The sequence below is a fragment of the Globicephala melas genome, chromosome 18, assembly GCF_963455315.2.
Source record: "Globicephala melas chromosome 18, mGloMel1.2, whole genome shotgun sequence".
Taxonomy (NCBI): Eukaryota; Metazoa; Chordata; class Mammalia; order Artiodactyla; family Delphinidae; genus Globicephala; species Globicephala melas.
In genome coordinates, this window is record NC_083331.1 from 34,112,890 (window position 1) to 34,132,517 (window position 19,628).

Consider the following 19,628-nt stretch of genomic DNA (forward strand, 5'->3'; position numbering starts at 1 on the left):
ATAATGGATCTAAATCATATTAGATTTAAACTGATCTGAAACCATTTAATCCCAATTTATATAGTTTAGTAATCCATGATTAAAGAATCAATTTCACTTTGATTTTTTTTTCTTTTGTAAAATGTGTGAACACTTTTGGAAAGCACTAAAATTCCAATATTAGCATTTAACAAGTTTAGGTTTGGAGACTCTTAGAGGGACAATTGTTTCAGCCACAAATACTTGTACAGAGAGAAATCAGTTCCTCATTGTGAGTTATGCCATTCCATTTCTAATTTTTTATAAATAGTGTCTTAAAATAGAGTCTTATGACAAAAGAGCAAAAGAGTTAAAAATGCTTTCTCTATTCTGCCATTTCATCATGTTACTTCTTTAGGTTACTTTATTTTTAAAAAAAATTAAAAAATAACACATTAAAGCAAACATTGGCACTGTAGTTTATTAATACTGGGTCAGATTAGTTTATCAGATCCCTAAGAGAAATACAGAAAAAAGATGAGTAACTGGTAGGAAATTTTTAAAGGAAAAAATATATATCCACATATGTATAGTTAAAATATGGGGCATAAGAGCCACTCCTGAAGGTCTACTCTAATAGATTTTTGGTAACTATAAAGAAATGGTTCCCATGAGAGGGTAATCAGAACCTATGTGTTTTGCATCTTTACCTAACACAAGATACATCATTCAATCCCTAGCACCTAGCACTTAGAAAGGATTCAAACTTTGTTGAATTAAGAATGTGTGATATCTGTTGTATGAAGTAGTCTTCTGGTAAATTGTACTGATTGAAAATAGGGGACAGAAAGTAGAATAGGGTTCTAGTAGAATCGTGTGCTATAATCAAAGGATTTTGTTTCATCATCTGCTTTCATAGATAAATTCTTGTGTATGACTTCCTTCCTGTGACTATAAGAAAAAGGCCAATCTTTAAAATATCTGTAGAATCTTATTCTGTTTGAATAGAAAAACATTTTAGCTCTTGCTCTCTGCACAATGCTGATGACAGCATAATCAGTACTGATGACAGTCCTTCTAACAGTCCTTCCTGTTAGAAGGACTACCCAGGACAATGGGGAAAGCGTGCTCCCAGAAGCTAATGACTGCAGTGCTCTAGAGTAGGAGTCGGAGGGACGAAGTCCCCTACATAGCATTCTTCATGTTTTCTGTAAATCTATTTTATCCTCTCCAGGGAAAGATTCAATATGAATGACATAATTTGGATTTCTGCAAAGCAAGAGTATCTCTCTAGTGGAGGATTAAGGACTGAGAAAATTAGAAACACTCCAGGAATTGAAGAAGGTAGGAAGTTAAAAGATGACGAGTAATGGAGAGATCAGAACAAAAGGTCTGGGGGGGATTTTGGGTTTAAAGACCACTTCATCGAAAATTTGAAGTGAAGAAAACCTATCAAGTTGGAAAGTAATGGAACCGTTTATTCAGCTCACAAAACAGACTTTACATGATTGGTAGAGAGACTTCCTAAGCAAAAAATTTGTAGTGTGGGCACAGCAAAAACTGCACACACGAGAATCAAACAGAATAGAAAGTCCATCATTTTTCTGCATGGCAGGGCTTCAATGTCAGAAAATTTCCCAACAAAGAAGATACAAGGCCCACACCTTCCTTGTTCTGCCCCTAATAATGATCTCGTTCACTGCAGAGCTACAGGCACGTGGGAGCACAAAATGCTTACACCTGGAAAATAAGTTTCTGGCTTCTCTAAGTTTGCAGCAGCATATGTCTGTCTTATTTTTGGTATGTTTATCTGTCTCAAAACAGTCATTTTTAAGGCAAGTTTCCTGAGCAAAGTTTCAGCATCATTTTTATCCAACTACTTGTAAAATAAATAAATGCTGTTTTGCTTTTGTTTGTAATTTTACCCAAGCAGCTGCTTGAAATAGCCATTCTTTGGAATCATTAACTCCCTGGAGGAGAGGTTTGATAGTGATCAGACAGAAGCTGGATGAATGTGGTTTGTGGTTTCCCTGTGTCTGTCATGAGCAGAGAGCCTCTTTGTGTTGTTCTGACTCTTCAGTCTTCCTAACAACCCATGATCCAATCCCTCCCTGCTTCCCAAGTGGAATTCTAATTCAAATGGAAAATTATCATGCTATAGCTACTAGAAGTATTGTGGAACAAATCCAAATGAATAAAGCTTGTCACCTAACTCACAAAATCATCTCCTTTTTTACATTTCCAAGAGATCAGTGAGTAAGAGAAAAGCAAAATTAGAATAATTTTTCATCCTTTCTTTTCCTGAACCACACACCTGGACGATATTTGGGGTGAATGAAAGTGTGAAACTTATACCATACGCATTAACCTCATGATTGCTGGCTCTGATCCTCTAGCTTTACCTTTTTTGACCACTTATCCCAAGACCCTGCATTCATATTGTACCTCACAGGAAAATGTGGATATTTGCAGTTCCAGATATAAGTAACTTTGCCTGGCATCCAAACCATGACAAGCTGTTTTCTTCATATGTAAAGAAAAGAATAAATAAGAGTGATTTTGATAGAGTGATTTGGGGATTCTGAAGATTCAACTAAATTTAAATATACAAAATTTACTTTTAAAAAGAGTTAAAGCACTGCTTTTAAAATAAGTGAGAAAGAAATCCCATTTTTATTTCATTAAAATTGTCATGAGTCTTTCTTCATTTAATTAGAATCAATTATAAAATGGAAGTCATTTGATACTTGAAACGACTATCTATAAACAGAAACATTTCTCCAACTACCATGGGAGATAGATTTTACATGCTTAATCATTGGAACTTTAACAGAAGACTTAGAGCCTAAGTCAACCAAGATTATCTAACTGTCTCCTCAAGGATTGAGCCTAAGAGCAACAGATTAAAGACAAAACAGATGAAGTGGCTCGGTTAAAAGGGAAATGCAAGTGCCATTGGAGCTGAGGAAAAAGACTGTACAGCAGAGAAAATGTTTCCTGATTTTTCTGCCAGTCTGATATCAGACTGATCTTTTTTTTTTTTTTTTTTGCGGTAGGCGGGCCTCTCACTGTCGTGGCCTCTCCCATTGCGGAGCACAGGCTCCAGACGCGCAGGCTCAGCGGCCACAGTTCACGGGCCCAGCCGCTCGGCGGCATGTGGGATCTTCGCGGACCGGGACACGAACCCGTGTTCCCTGCATTGCCAGGCGGACTCTCAACCACTGCGCCACCAGGGAAGCCCCAGGCTGATCTGTTATCTCTCCGATTTTTACCCTTAAACTTTTCTATCTCATTAGAGAATTGTTTTCTAATTTTAATAATTAAGACTTTTATAACTTAAAAGTGTTTCCAGGAAAGGGATCTTGAATTCTAAATGAGAATATCTCAGGCAACAAGGGAAACGAGGTCAAGCTCTGTAATCTGATCAAGATCATCCTATCTACTGCAGTGTTTCCGTGATCTTTCCGTTGTCTGATCTCTTAGCAGAAGGAGCTCTGCCTATTAAAATTCTTCCAAAGATCATGGTGACAGGAATCTGAGTTAAAAATCTGAGCACTTAAGAAATTGAGATTTCAATTTCTTAAGTGCTACTAGGAAGATATTTACTTTTACATTTTACAACTTTTAAACTTCTTAATAGTTTTGTTTTTTTTTTTTCCTTTTTACAATTGTATTCATGAGGCTCTTATTTATTTGCTAAATCGTGTTCTTTTTTTCTGGAGAATTCTAAGATATTAAAGGGAAATTCCCAGCTCATATGTATTCCTCTTTGCTTCTTTTCCTTTCCCTTCTCTGACTAGAGACAGCTCTCCTGTAGGTTCCCTTAAACACCTCCACTCCTTACAGGGGAGTGTGTTGGTTTGAAACTTGAGGAGTACCTGGGATGAAATTCGAAACTGGTCCCTGTAGGGCAAGGGTAATGAAAAAGGACCACACCAGATTGGCATGTGGCAGGTTTAATAAACAAGGGACTTACGTAAGGGGCTTGTCTTGGGAGACTACAAGACAAGTAGATCTCCACAGCCCACACTCCTCTTCCTCTCCATATCTTAAAAATGTATAGATAGACCTTGAAAAGTGTTCAGTCACGTATTCAGTCCAGATGGTCTCAACAATACATTACTCTCATGACTGCATTCTTGAAGTGGCTCCTAGTGTGGGCGGAGTGGGCAGAATGCCCATTCCAAAGACAGGGGAGAAAATAAGGAGCCTCTGATTGCCGGGGTCCCTCTCGCAGGTCACCTTGTGGTCATGTCCTCTTGATGACCTCCTCCAACAAAGTGGTAAAGAGTAGGATGTTTGGGGCTCAACTTTTAGATTGCCCAGGTGCTGGCTGTCCTGTGTTGCACTGACCAAGTGCCCTGCTTTTCTTCATTTGTTTTCTTATCCCTATTTTATGGATAATAATAACAACAATAATAAAGCTTACCTCATTGAAATGTTGTGAAAAATGTTCTAAGATATTCCGATTAAAGCAGTTACTTTAATGTATGGCACCTAGGAAGTACTTAATACCAATTTCGTTAGTAAGACTAAGTGTGAGGAAATGGTGCCGATACAGTGTTGGAGGGACTAGAATGTGGCATGATGCTCTATAAATAGGTAATAAAATGGAGGTAATGCATCACATCTGAACTAGAGCAAGCCTGGAGGATGAAGCACTGGGCAGCCACATGGTGCCCAAAGCCTCTGTATAAGAAGTTTGTGTCACATGGGTAAGAGATAATAACTAGTAAAGAAATAAAACACAAAGTTTAAAAACAAAATTTGCTGACTTCTGACTGTTTTGTTATAGTTGTAATTGGTTATAATGTTGTGAGATGCAGATAATGAATTAAACATATTATAGAAGTAAATTGTATTTATTGTTTTCTTATTAGGTCACAATTAATATTATAAAAATAAACTATATTTTATAAAATTATTAAAAGTTATACAAATTATTTCTTTCTGCCTTTAGTAACCTGAGAGGAAGATATTATTCGGATAAACAAATAAAGAATCTATAGCACAGAGTGTCTATGACACTAAGTCCAATATTGGTGGTTGAACTTAAATATGAGTCAGGACAATTGCCTAGTTATGTCTCAGGTTCCATTGGTCAGCATTTTAATGTTTCATCTAATCAGTAATATTCCCTAAATGTATACTGATTAATTCATTAAATATTTATTTGATATTTACTATTGGTGTGTGCTCTTTCACAATACATAGACCAGATTATATTCTTAAATAACTTATCATGTCACAGGGAAAACACGTGTATTATTATTTTTAATGTAAGTTCTGATACCTTAAGATGACAAAAATTGCTATACATGTTAAGAGGGCAAGAACTTAATAAAGACTCAGATTTTGTACTGCATCACTTGGCTTAAATTGCAAGATCTTGTTAACAAGTCACAGCAGTTCTGTGGGGTCAATTTTATTATTATTTCCTTTTCTTGATAAGATCACTGAGGGCAAGAATGAGAGTCACAGTAGCTTGGCCAAAGTCACAAAACTGGCATGAGGCAGAGCTGTGTTGAAATTCAGTGGGTCTAAGTCAAAAGCTTGGGTTCTTAAACACTTGTGAAAGTACCTTCACATACCTAGGGGGGAAATTAAAGGCTTGATAACATTGGTAGCATTTAAAATGGGCTACAAAAATATGGATAGATTTTTAATACAACCATAGAATTTCACAGACAAAAGGGCTTTTGCGATCCTCTACTTCCACCCCTTTATTTTACTGATGAGGTAAAGAGAATTGTGACAGGCAGAAGTTTGTGGGAGTATGAGACAAATGTATATTTTATGTAAGTGAAGTGACATAATATAGATCTATTAGGGAAAGGTAATATTTTAGGTAAAGTTTGGTAGTATTAAACTACCAAACTTGGCTGGACTATAGTCTGTATTGTGAATAAATTTGGCTGGACTATAGTCTGTATTGTGAATATATATATATATATATATATATCACTAATTATATAGTAGATTATATATCTGTAGACTATTCTAGCATAGTCTATATATGTAGAATAGGTTACATATAAAATTAGTGGGATATAAGACTGAAAATGCAGGTTGTGGCTAAAAATTGAAGGGCTCAAAATGAGCAGCTGAGTTTAGAAATGACTCAGTAGGAGATGTGGAACCATTGACTAGTTTAGAACAAAAGATTAGCACTGATAGTGTTAAGTTCGAAAATTTTCACCTGGGTAGTATGCAGGACAGGAAAGGGGTGAGAGATCATGAGTAGTTCAGGAAAAAAACAGATGATTGAAATAGAATGATTAATTTGGAAAATGAAAAATAAGCATACATGAACAATTTACTACTAGCACAGAATCAATAGGACTTGTCAAGTACTCAATACATGCAGCAGGAAAAGAAAAGAGCCCATGAAAAGCTAAAAAAGAAATCAATGCCTAAAAGAAGGGAGATACCATTAATAGAAAATAACAAGTCAGCACTTTCAATAATATTACCTGTCATTTATTAAGATCTATTCTTGTATTAATATTAAGCTAAGATTTTTACAGACTTGGCTTCATTGAATCTTTAATATAAGACTAATAAATAACTGTATTCTGCTCATTTTACAGGAAAGAACTTCAAGGCACATAAAAGATAGACACTTTTCCTCAAATTGTAGAGGTAATAAAGGGTAAAGTCGGGATTTTATTACAGGATTTCATTACCTGGTTCTTAAGTTTCACTATAACATTTTTTGAGAATATAATGAATATAAGTGTCAGTATTTTGAGTCTGAGTTACCAGTATAATATTTATTTTGTAGTCAATGGGAGCTTAGAATTAGGAGAAACATAAGGCTTAATAAATCATTTTGTGAGTTGATAAATTTAGATGTTTTAAAGTCTAGGAGCTGATAACAACTGAAAAGAGTTTTAGAAGAGAAAAATGCAAGGAAATAGATTTATGGGAATATTTTTATTGTTATTATTAGAAGAAGAGGAAACAGGAGTGGAAGGATGCAAAGGGAGAAGAGAAAAAATAAAACTTGTGATATGATAAGAAAGAACAGCATGAGAAATAGATGGAGAATTATGAAGAATGTAATTTTCTTACAAAGAAAAAAGGTGAAAAATACTATCTTAAAAATCTAGATTAATATGATGCTCATAGTCTTTGTACTATTATTTAGTTATTATCCTAACTCATGATATATCTAAATTAAATTTTAATAGTTATGTAGCTTGTATGTTTAACTAAATCAACCATTATAACATCTAACTTACCATGCACCAGAGTGTGTGATGGAATCTAGAGATAATAGGATGAATATGGCTCAATTTCAAGCCTCTCATTGTTCACACTACATTATCCACCGAAGAAGACAGACATATTAACACACGGTTGTTCGTTTTACTATGGAAAATGCTATAGCACAGGTCTGTAAATGAATTGTGTGAAAGTAGGGATCATCCATTCAGTCTGTAACACATGTGTTCTTCATGGAAAGATGGCGTTTTAGATGATTCAAAGGACGATTCAGAAGAGATCATAAGGAAGAGATGGGCTTTAGAAGGAGGGAAGTTTATGAATGACAGATGTATAAAGGTATGTGATATGTGGCAGGGAATTTTGTGACTCAGGAATAGGAAAATGGGGAAAAAACTGGAAAGAGAGACCACAACTAGAACAATGTGAGCATTTTGTATTATGTTCAGAGTTTTCTATATGGAAAAGTGAACCATGGAGGGATTTAAATAGAATTGCAACATAAACAAATTGACATTGTTAGAAGTGCCCAGTTTGCAGGCAGGGTTAACTTCAGATTGAAAATAAATGATCGTAAATGATACCAGAGGCAGAGAGGCAAAGAGGTGGTGGTAGAAGTCACCATGAGAGGGAGGTAGAAATATAGGACCACAGTAATTACGGTGGGAACTTTAGGGAGCTGAAAAGTTAGTGTGGTTAGAAAATAGAGGCTTTTTTATTTATATTAAAAAATTGACTTCCTTATGGGTTATCCAAATATGATGGTTTATAGTTGTGAGTTAGAATATGTATAAATATGTGCTTACATACTCCGTACATTCATATTATCAGAGAAATGGTAGACAGAGTGAAGATTAAATCTCAATCTAGAGTATGTATTTAAGATGTTATCATAACATTCTAAATGTAACCTTTACAGAAAATACATCAACTTATCCAGGCAAATGATAGAAAGCGTCTAATTTATGAATGACCTTACAACTCACTGAACATGTAGAAGGCATTACTGGGCCTAACTGTTTGATTGTGGGAGGCTGAGCCTCTCTATCCAGAATTTAAGTTGTATCTCTGATAAACGAACTGAAGAGAAGAGTAAGCGGAATTAATAAAACGAACATATTTGCACAAAAAACATATATTGGATATAACGTATTTAAAAATTTTTATTGCAATAGTATCAAAGTACTATGAATAATGAATGCATTTTGAATGCGATGATTTTTCACTAAAGTTCACAGCTTCTTGAAAGTCAGTTCTACATTCCAAAGTCAGTGCTTTATATTCAATTTAGTATACACTCATTGATCTCTTTCTATGTGCCAATCAGTGAACTAATTCTAGGACTATAAAGGATGACGGAAGGAGATAGACTCATTGAATTATAGACAGTATGTAAATCAATCCATTAAATTAAAACAGATTGAGGAGACATATAGAATACCCTTCTTAACAGTGAAAAAGATGCTGACTATCAACTCTAGAGGTAATCTCATAATCTAATGATTAATTAGGAATAATATTAATAACACCTCAAAACTTTAATGAGAAAGGGATTCTAATAATAGAAAATATTCAAATTTGATTAAAATACATATATATTTGAATTGTTATGGCAAATAGATATGAACATAATTTGAAATTTAAGCTTGTTTGGGTAAGTAAATTATGAGTAAATCTCACCTTTTAGACATGTTCAGATTCCATCACGTTTTGCTTTTTTTGTTTATAAATCAAAATTAATTCATCCTTGTCAACACTCAAAATGAAGGTAAATGTAATAAATAGGTTTTAGAAGCACAATAATCGAAATAATCCACAGCTTTACTGTGTTCTACAGTCTCCATGAGTCCTACTTAGTTTCTTTTTCTTTTTTCTTTTCTTTATTTTTTCTTTTCTAATATTTTTTAAAAATTCTTGCTGTCCTTTTCTTTTTAAATCAGTCCTCTTGAAGTTATTTCAGTTTTATCCAAGTTCTGTTTTAATTTTTGTCATGCCCATTTTTCTCTAGCTTTATTCAGGTATAAATAACATACAATAAACTTTGCTAATATTTTTTAATAGATCTTTATTGGAGTATAATTGCTTCACAGTACTGTGTTAGTTTCTGTTGTATGCCACAGTGAATCAGCCATATGTATACATATGTCCCCATATTCCCTCCCTCTTGAGCTTCCCTCACAAACTCCCTATCCCATCCCTATAGGTCATCTCAAAGCACCAAGCTGATCTCCCTGTGCTATGCTGCTGCTTCCCACTAGCTAATTATATTACATTTGGTAGTGTATATATGTCGATGTTACTCTCACTTCGTCCCAGCTCCCCTCTCACACCCCATATCCTCCAGTCCATTCTCTATGTCTATATCTTTATTCCTGCTCTGCAACTAGGTTGATCAGTAGCTTATTTCTTTTTTTTTTTTTTTAGATTTCATCTCTATGCATTAGCATACAGTATTTGTTTTTCTCTTTCTGACTTCACTCTGTATGACAGACTCTAGATCCATCCACCTCACTACAAATAACTCAATTTCGTTTCTTTTTATGGCTGAGTAATATTCCATTGTATATATGTGCCATATCTTCTTTATCCATTCATCTGTCAATGGACATTTAGGTTGGTTCCATGTCTTGACTATTGTAAATAGTGCTGCAATGAACATTGTGGTACATATCTCTTTTTGAATTATGGTTATCTCAGGGTATATGCCCAGTAGTGTGATTGCTGGGTTGTATGGTAGTTCTGTTTTTAGTTTTTTAAGGAACTTCCATACTGTTTTCCATAACGGTTGTATCAATTTACATTTCTACCAACAGTGCAGGAGGGTTCCCTTTTCACCACACGCTTTCCAGCACTGATTGTTTCTAGATTTTTTGATAATGGCTATTCTGGCCGGTGTGAGGTGATACCACACTGTAGTTTTGATTTACATTTCTCTAATAGTTAGTGATGTTGAGCCTCTTTTCATGTGCCTCTTGGCCATCTGTATGTTTTCCTTGGTGAAATGTCTATTTAGGTTTTCCACCCATTTTTTAATTGGATTGTTTGTTTTTATGATATTGAGGTACATGAGCTGTTTGTATATTTTGGAGATTAATCCTTTGTCTGTTGTTTCATTTACAAATATTTTCTCCCATTCTGAGGGTTGTTTTTTGTCTTGTTTATGGTTACCCTTGCTGTGCAAAAGCTTTTTAGTTTAATTAAGTCCCATTTGTTTCTTTTTAATTTTTATTTCTGTTACTCTGGGGGGTGGGTCAAAAAAGATCTTGCTGTGGATTATGGCAAAGAGTGCTTTTCTATGTTTTCCTCTAAGAGTTTTATAGTGTCTGGCCTTACATTTAGGTCTTTAATCCATGTGAACTTTATTTTTGTGTATGGTGTTAGGGAGTGTTCTAATTTCATTCTTTTACATGTAGCTGTCCAGTTTTCCCAGCACCATTATTGAAGAAGCTGTCTTTTCTCCATTGTATGTTCTTGTCTCCTTTGTCATAACTTAGGTGACTATACGTGTGTGGGTTTATCTCTGGGCATTCTATCCTGTTCCATTGATCTATATTTCTGTTTTTGTGCCAGTACCATACTGTCTTGATTACTGAAGCTTTGTGGTATAGTTTGAAGTCAGGAAGCCTAATTCCTCCAGCTCTGTTTTTCTTTCTCCATATTGCTTTGACTATTTGGGGTCTTTTGTTTTTCCACACAAATTGTAAAATTTTTGGTTCTAATTCCGTGAAGAATGCCATTGTTAGTTTGATAGGGATTGCATTGAATCTGTAGATTACTTTGGGTTGTATAGTCATTTTCACAAAATTTATTCTTCCAATCCAAGAACATAGTATATTTCTTCATCTTTATATGTCATCTTTGATTTCTTTTATCAGTGTTTTATAGTTTTCTAAGTACAAGTCTTTCACCTCCTTAGGCAGGTTTATTCCTAGGTATTTTATTATTTTTGTTGCAATGGTAAATGTGAGTATTTCCTTAATTTCTCTTTCTGATTTTTAATTCTTGGTGTATAGGAATACCAGAGATTTCTGTGCATTAATTTTGTACCCTGCAACCTTTCCAAATTCATTGATTACTTCTAGTAGTTTTCTAGTGGCATCTTTAGGATTTTCTATGTATAGTATCATGTCATTTGAAAACAGTGACAGTTTTACTTTTTCTTTTCCAATTTGTATTCCTTTTATATATTTTTCTTCTCTGCTTACCATGGCTACACCTTCCAAAACTATGCTGAATAAGATCAGTGAGAATGGACATCCTTGCTTGTTCCTGATCTTAGAGGAAATGCTTTCAGCTTTTCACCATTGAGTATTATGTTTGTTGTGGGTTTGTCATATATGGCCTTTAGTAGGTGGAGGTCGGTTCTCTCTATGCCTATTTTCTGGAGAGTTTTTATCATAAACTGGTGTTGAATTTTGTCAAAAGATTTTTCTGCATCTACTGAGGTGAGCATATGGTTTTTATTCCTTAATTTGTTAATGTGGTGTATCACATTGATTGATTTGCATATATTGAAGAATCCTTGCATCCCTGTGATAAATCACACTTGATCATGGTGTATGATCCTTTAATGTGTTGATGGATTCTGTTTGCTAGTATTTGCTCAGGATTTTTTCATCTATGTTCATCAGTGATATTGGTCTCTAATTTTCTTTTTTTGTGATATATTTTTCTGGTTTTGGTATCAGGGTGATTGTGGCTTCGTAGAATGAATTTGGGAGTATTTCTCCTTCTGCAATTTTTTGGAAGAGTTTGAGAAGAATGGATGTTAGGTCTTTCTAAATGTTTGATAGAATTTGCCTGTGAAGCCATCTGGTCCTGGTCTATTGTTTGTTGGAAGATTTTTAATTACAGTCTAATTTAAATACTTGTGATAGGTCTGTTTATATTTTCTAATTCTTCCTGATTCAGTCTTGGAAAATTGTACCTTTCCAAGAATTTGTCCATTTCTTCGTGGTTGTCCATTTTATTGGCATATAGTTGCTTGTAATAGTCTCTTATAATCCTTTGTATTTCTGCAGTGTCAGTTGTGATTTCTCCTTTTTCATTTCTAATTTTACTGAGTTGTCTCCTCTCCCTTTTTTTCCTGATGAGTCTGGCTAAGGGTTTATTAATTTTGATTTTCTTCTCAAAGAACCAGCTTTTAGTTTTATTGATCTCTGCTATTGTTTTCTTCGTTAGTTTTTCATTTATTTCTGATCTGCTCTTTATGATTTCTTTCCTTCTGCTAAATTTGGGTTTTCCTTGTTCTTCTTTCTCTAGTTGTTTTAAGTGTAGGGTTAGTTTGTTTATTTGAGATTTTTCTTGTTTCTTGAGGTGAGATTGAATTGCTATAAACTTCCATCTTAGAACTGCTTTGGCTGCATCCCATAGGTTTTGAGTCTTCATGTTTTTGTTGTCATTTGTTTCTATGTATTTTTTTATTTCTTCTTTGATTTCTTCAGTGACCTCTTGGTTATTTAGTAGTGCATTGTTTAGCCACCATATATTTGTGTTTTTTACAATTTTTTCCCTGTATTTGATTTCCAGTCTCATAGCATTGTGGTCAGTAAAGGTGTTTGATATGATTTCAATTTTCTTAAATTTTCCAAGCCTTGATTTGTGACCCAAGATGTGATCTCTCCTGGAGAACATTCTGTGTGCACTTGAGAAGAAAGTGTATTCTGCCACTTTGGGGTAGAATGTTCTATAAATATCAATTAAATCTATCTGGTCTATTGTGTCATTTAAAGCTTGTGTTTCCTTATTTATGTTCTGTTTGGATGATCTGTCCATTGCTGTAAGTGTGGTGTTAAGGTCCCCTACTATTATTGTGTTCCTGTCAATTTCTTCTTTCATGGTTGTTAGCATTTGCCTTATGTAGTGAGGTACACCTATGTTGGGTGTGTAAACATTTATAATTGTTATATCTTCTTCTTGGATGGATCCTTTGATCATTATGTAGTGTCCCTCCTTATATCTTGCAACAGTCTTTATTTTGAAGTCTATCTCATCTGATATGAGTATTGCTATTCCAGCTTTCTTTTAATTTCCATTTGCATGGAATATCTTTTTCCATCCCTTTACTTTCAGTCTGTATGTGTCCCTAGGAGTGTGTCTCTTGTAGGCAGGATATATATGGGTCTTGTTTTTGTAAACATTCAGCCAGTCTGTGTCTTTTGGTTGGGGCATTTAATCCATTTACATTCAAGTTTATTATTGGTATGTATGTTCCTATTACCATTTTCATAATTGTTTTGGGTTTGTTTTTGTGGGTCTTTTTATTTTCTTGTGTTTCCCGCCTAGAGAAGTTTCTTTAGCATTTGTTGTAAAGCTGGTTTGGTGGTGCTGAATTCACTTAGCTTTTGTTTGTTTGAAAATCTTTTGATTTCTACATTGAATCTCAATGAGATCCTTGCTGGGTAGAGTAATCTTGGTTGCAGGTTTTTCTCTTTCATCACTTTAATTATGTCCTGCCACTCCTTTCTGGCCTGCAGAATTTCTGCTGAAAAATCAGCTGATATCCTTATGGGGATTCCTTAGTATGTCATTTTTGTTTTGCCCTTGCTGCTTTTAATATTATTTCTTTGAATTTATTTTTTGTTAATTTGATTAATATGTGTCTTGGTGTGTTTTTCCTTGGGCTTATATTATATGGGACTCTGTGTGTCCTGGACTTGAGCGACTATTTCTTTTCCCATGTTAGGGAAGCTTTTGACTATAATCTCTTCAAATATTTTCTCAGACCCTTTCTCTTTCTCTTCTTCTGGGACCCCTACAATTCAAATGTTGGGGGATTTAGTGTTGTCCCAGAGGTCTCTAAGATTGTCTTCAATTCTTTTCATTCTTTTTCTTTATTCTGCTCCTCAGCAGTTATTTCCACCATTTTGTCTTCCAGCTCACTTATTCTTTCTTCTGCCTCAGTTATTCTACATTTTTTTCCTTCTAGTATATTTTTCATTTCAGTTATTGTGTTATTCATCTCTCTTTTGTTTTTCTTTAGTTCTTCTAGATCTTTTTAAACGTTTCTTGTATTTTTTAAATCCATGCCTCCATTTTATTTCTGAGATTCTGGATCATCTTTACTATCAATACTCTGAATTCTTTTTCAGGTATATTTCCTATTTCCTCTTCATTTATTTGGTCTTGTAAGTTTTTACCTTGCTCCTTCATTTGATGACCTTTTTTTTGCCATCTCATTTTTTTTTTTTTTTTTTTAGTGAGTTGGATTGTGTTCCTGTCTTAGTCGTTGTTTGGCCTGAGGCTTCCAACACTGGAGTTTGTAGGCTGTTGGGTAGAGATGGGTCTTGGTGCTGATGAGGACCTCTGTGAGATTTCACTCTGATGAATATTCAGTGGGGTCTGATGTTCTCTGTTAGTCCAGTAGTTTGGACTTGGAGCTCCCACCACAGGAGCTTCAGCCTGACCCCTGGTTTGTGAACTAAGATCTCGCAAGCTGCATGTGGTGGCCAAAAAAAATTTTAAAAACTAGAGAACAATAGCAAAGCAAAAAATAAAATTAGACTAGGAAATTAACAGATATGTTAGAAAGAATATAAAAATAAATATAGAAGAATCAACAACTGGAATGTACAACAGTACCAAAATAGTAAGAAAGAGGAGGAGGGAAAAAAAAAGAAAAGAGGGAAAAGACCTTAGCTGTGCTGGGCTGCGCCTAAGGACGGGTGAGGTTTGGGTTGTGTGTGGGGCTTATTCTTACAAACCACAGGGCTAGAAAAGGCCCTGGAGGCTGTGGGTGGTGGGACTCTGGCTCAATGGAACAGAAGGGGCCCAGGTGTGCACCCAGTCCCTGGTATCAGATGTTGGAGGACATCACCTGGGAGCTCAGCAGGTTACCCATGCCTGAGTGGGTGGGGCAAACATGCTCTCCTCCCCTCCTGCTCCTCCTGGAGAGCCCCTCCTGCCTGCCTCTCCTGATCTCCCCAACCACAGGGGCGCTTATCCTGTCTGGCCTCCACTTCTCCTCCCTCCTCAGTCCCCCCACGTCCTATCAGTTCACTTGGGGGTTCCTCCCTTCTCTTTGGGTGTCTGGGTCTCCCACCAGCAGCGGGCAGGCGCCCTAGTTGTTGGGAGACACTAACTCGGTGTCTTCCCACACCACCATCTTCTCTTTTCTTTTATTTTCTATCCTTTCCTTCCTTTTCTTTCCCTTCCCTTCCCTTTCCTCCCTTCCCTTTCCTTTCCTTTCCTTTCTTTTCTTTTCTTTTTTTTTGTCTAGTTTTGAAGGGACTTAGAAATTCACAAAAGTATTATAAGTGAATGGATACAGAATTCATATCTTTACACTGTCACCTGTATAGATCAAATGTATTCAGTTAAACTGCCATTTCTCAATGTTAAGAGGGAAGAAAAAGTATTTATTTTTTATTCCATTCATGGTAGCACAGTGAAAAACAAACAAACAAAATTTCACAAAACTTTCTTAGCCCTTTGCAAACAAAGAGTAAAATTACAGAAATGTGCAATGGAGCAGTATGACCAAGTCACAGTTCAGTGGCAATTAGTGAGGATGATTGTGCTTGCTCTCTCCAGGAGATATCACTAAAGAGATTGGCAAGTACATGCTTCACCTATTTGTGGCAAAATATATAATTGGGGGTGATGCAACTAGCAAGGGAGATGTAAAGCTTCACTCATACTGAAAATATATTTGTCTAACTGCATTCTTCCTCTGCATAAAGAGAAAAAAGAAAAAAAACATTGTGTAGCTTAATTTATATGAATGATTATTTTTTGTACCTTAATTAAGGAAGACCACTTTTATCTACATTTATAGAAGTATCACTGGAAAGGGGAGTCCTTGCTGTTGTATAGTGAGATGGAAGAATTTTCTCTTTTCCAAAGAGAAGTCTTATATATTTCATTAGAGCCTCAGGGCAAGAGTCTACTTGTAAGGTTTCAATATATTATTTATGCATTTACTTCCTTGAATATAAAGGAACATAAATATATTCACTTGGTAGAGCAGAAAGCTTATGTAGTTATCCATTTCAAGTTATCAACCTTTTTTTTTAAAACATCTTTATTGGAGTATAATTGCTTTACAATGCTGTGTTAGTTTCTGCTTTATAACAAAGTGAATCAGCTATACAAATACATATATCCCCATATGTCCTCCCTCTTGTGTCTCCCTCCTACCATCCGTATCCCACCTCTCTATGTGGTCACAAAGCACTGAGCTTATCTCCATGTGCTATGTGGCTGCTTCCCACTAGCAATCATTTTACATTTGGTAGTATAAATAAGTCCACGGCACTCTCTCACTTTGTCCCAGCTTACCCTTCCCCTCCCCGTGTCCTCAAGTCCATTCTCTACATCTGTGTCTTTATTCCTGACTAGCCCCTATGTTCTTCATAACCTTCTTTTTTTTTTTTTTAGATTCCATATATATGTGTTAGCATACGGTATTTGTTTTTCTCTTTCTGACTTACTTCACTCTGTATGACAGACCCTAGGTCCATCCAAATCACTACAAATATCTCAATTTCATTTCTTTTTATGGCTGAGTAATATTCCATTGTATATATGTGCTATGTCTTTATCCATTCATCTGTCAATGGACACTTAGGTTGGTTCCATGTCTTGACTATTGTAGAGTGCTGCAATGAACATTGTGGTACATGACTCTTTTTGAATTATGTTTTTCTCAGGGTATATGCCCAGTAGTGGGATTGCTGGCTCGTATCATAGTTCTATTTGTAGTTTTTTAAGGAACCTTCATACTGTTCTCCATAATGGCTGTATCAATTCACTTTCCCACCAACAGTGCAAGAGGGTTCCCTTTTCTCCACACCCTCTCCAGTATTTATTGTTTGTAGATTTTTTGATGATGGCCATTCTGACTGGTGTGAAGTGATACCTCATTGTAGTTTTGATTTTCATTTCTCTAATGATTAGAGATGTTGAGCATTCTTTCATGTGTTTGCTGGCAATCTTTATTATTTCTTTGGAGAAATGTCTATTTAGGTCTTCTGCCCATTTTTCGATTGGGTTGTTTGTTTTTTTAACATTGAGCTGCATGAGCTGCCTGTAAAATTTGGAGATTAATCCTTTGTCAGTTGCTTCATTTGCAAATATTTTCTTCCATTCTGAGGGTTGTCTTTTTGCCTTGTTTATGGTTTCCTTTGCTGTGAAAAAGCTTTTAAGTTTCATTAGGTCCCATTTGTTTATTTTTGTTTTTATTTCCATTTCTCTAGGAGGTGGGTCAAAAAGGATCTTGCTGTGATTTATGTCATAGAGTGTTCTGTCATGTTTTCCTCTAAGAGTTTTTTAGTGTCTGGCCTTATATTTAGGTCTTAGTCCATTTTGAGATTATTCTTGTGTATGTGTTAGGGAATGTTCTAATTTAATTCTTTTACAGGTAGCTGTCCAGTTTTCCCAGAACCACATATTGAAGAGGCTGTCTTTTCTCCATTGTATATTCTTGCCTCCTTTATCAAAAATAAGTTGACCATATGTGCATGGGTTTATCTCTGGGCTTTCTATCCTGTTCCATTGATAAATATTTCTGTTTTTATGCCAGTACCATACTATCTAGATTACTGTAGCTTTGTAGTATAGTCTGAAGACAGGGAGCCAGATTACTCCACCTCCGTTTTTCTTTCACAAGATTGCTTTTGCTGTTAGGGGTATTTTGTGTTCTTTTTCATTTATTTCTGATCTGAACTTTATGATTTCTTTCCTTCTGCTAATTTTGGGGGATTTTTTTTTTGGTCTTTCTCTAATTCCTTTAGGTGTAAGTTTAGGTTTTTTCTTTGAGATGTTTCTTGTTTCTTTTTCTTTTTCTTTTTTTTTTTTGCATTACGTGGGTCTCTCACTGTTGTGGCCTCTCCCGTTGCGGAGCACAGGCTCCGGATGCGCAGGCCCAGTGGCCATGGCTCATGGGCCCAGCCGCTCCGTGGCATGTGGGACCTTCCCGGACCGGGGCACGAACCCGTGTCCCCTGCATCAGCAGGCGGACTCTCAACAACTGCGCCACCAGGGAAGCCCCATGTTTCTAGTTTCTTGAGGTAGGATTGTATTGCTATAATCTTCCCTCTAAGAACTGCTTTTGCAGCATCCCACAGGTTTTCGGTCATTGTGTTTTCTTTGTCATTTGTTTCTAATTATTTTTTGATTTCCTTTTTGATTTTTCAGTAATCCCTCCATTATTAAGTAATGTATTGTTTAGTCCCCATGTGTTGGTATTTTTTTACAGATTTTTTTTCCTATAATTGATATCTAGTGTCATAGAGTTGTGGTCCGAAAAGATACGTGATAGGATTTCAATTTTCTTAAATTTACCAAGGCTTGATTTGTGATCCAAGATATGATCTATGCTGGAGAATGTTCCATGAGCACTTGTGAAGCATGTGTATTCTGTTTCATTTGGATGGAATGTCCTATAAATATCAATTAATTCCATCTTGTTTAATGTATAATTTAAAGCTGTGTTTCCTTATTTATTTTCATTTTGGAAGATCTGTCCATTGGTGTATGGTGTCAATTGGTGTCAATGTCCCCTACTCTTATTGTGTTACTGTCAATTTCCCCTTTTATGGCTGTTTTCATCTGCCTTGTGTACTGTGGTGCTCCTATGTTGGGTGCATAGATATTTACAATTGTTATATCTTCTTCTTGGATTGATCCTTTGATCATTATGTAGTGTCTTTATTTTAAAATCTATTTTGTCTGATATGAGAATTGCTACTCCAGCTTTCTTTTGATTTCCATTTGCATGGAATATCCTTTTCCATCCCTTCACTTTCAGTCTGTATGTGTCCCTAGGTCTGAAGTGGGTCTCTTCTAGACAGCATATACATGGGTCTTCTTTGTGCATCCATTCAGCCAGTCTTTTGGTTGGATCATTTAATCCATTTACTTTTAAGGTACTTATCGATATGTATGTTCCTATTCCCATTTTCTTAATTGTTTTGGGTTTGTTATTGTAGGTCTTTACCTTCTCTTGTGTTTCCTGCCTAGAGAAGTTGCTTTAGCATTTGTTGTAATGCTGGTTTGGTGGTGATTAATTTTCTTAGCTTTTGCTTGTCTGTGAAGGTTTTAATTTCTCTGTCAAACCTGAATGAGATCCTTGCTGGGTAGAGTAAACTTGGTTGTAGATTTTTCCCTTTCATCACTTTAAATTTGTCCTGACAGTCCCTCTCGCTTGCAGAGTTTCTGCTGAAAGATCAGCTGTTAACCTTATGGGGATTCCCTTATGTGTTATTTGTTGTTTTTCCCTTGCTGCTTTTAGTATTTGTTCTTTGTATTTAATTTTTGATTGTTTGATTAATATGTCTCTTGGCGTGTTTATCCTTGGATTTATCCTGTGTGGGACTCTCTGTGCTTCCTGGACTTGATTAACTATTTCCTTTCCCATTTTAGGGAAGTTTTCAACTATAATCTCTTCAAATATTTTCCCCATCCCTTTCTTTTTCTCTTCTTCTTCTGGGACCCCTATAATT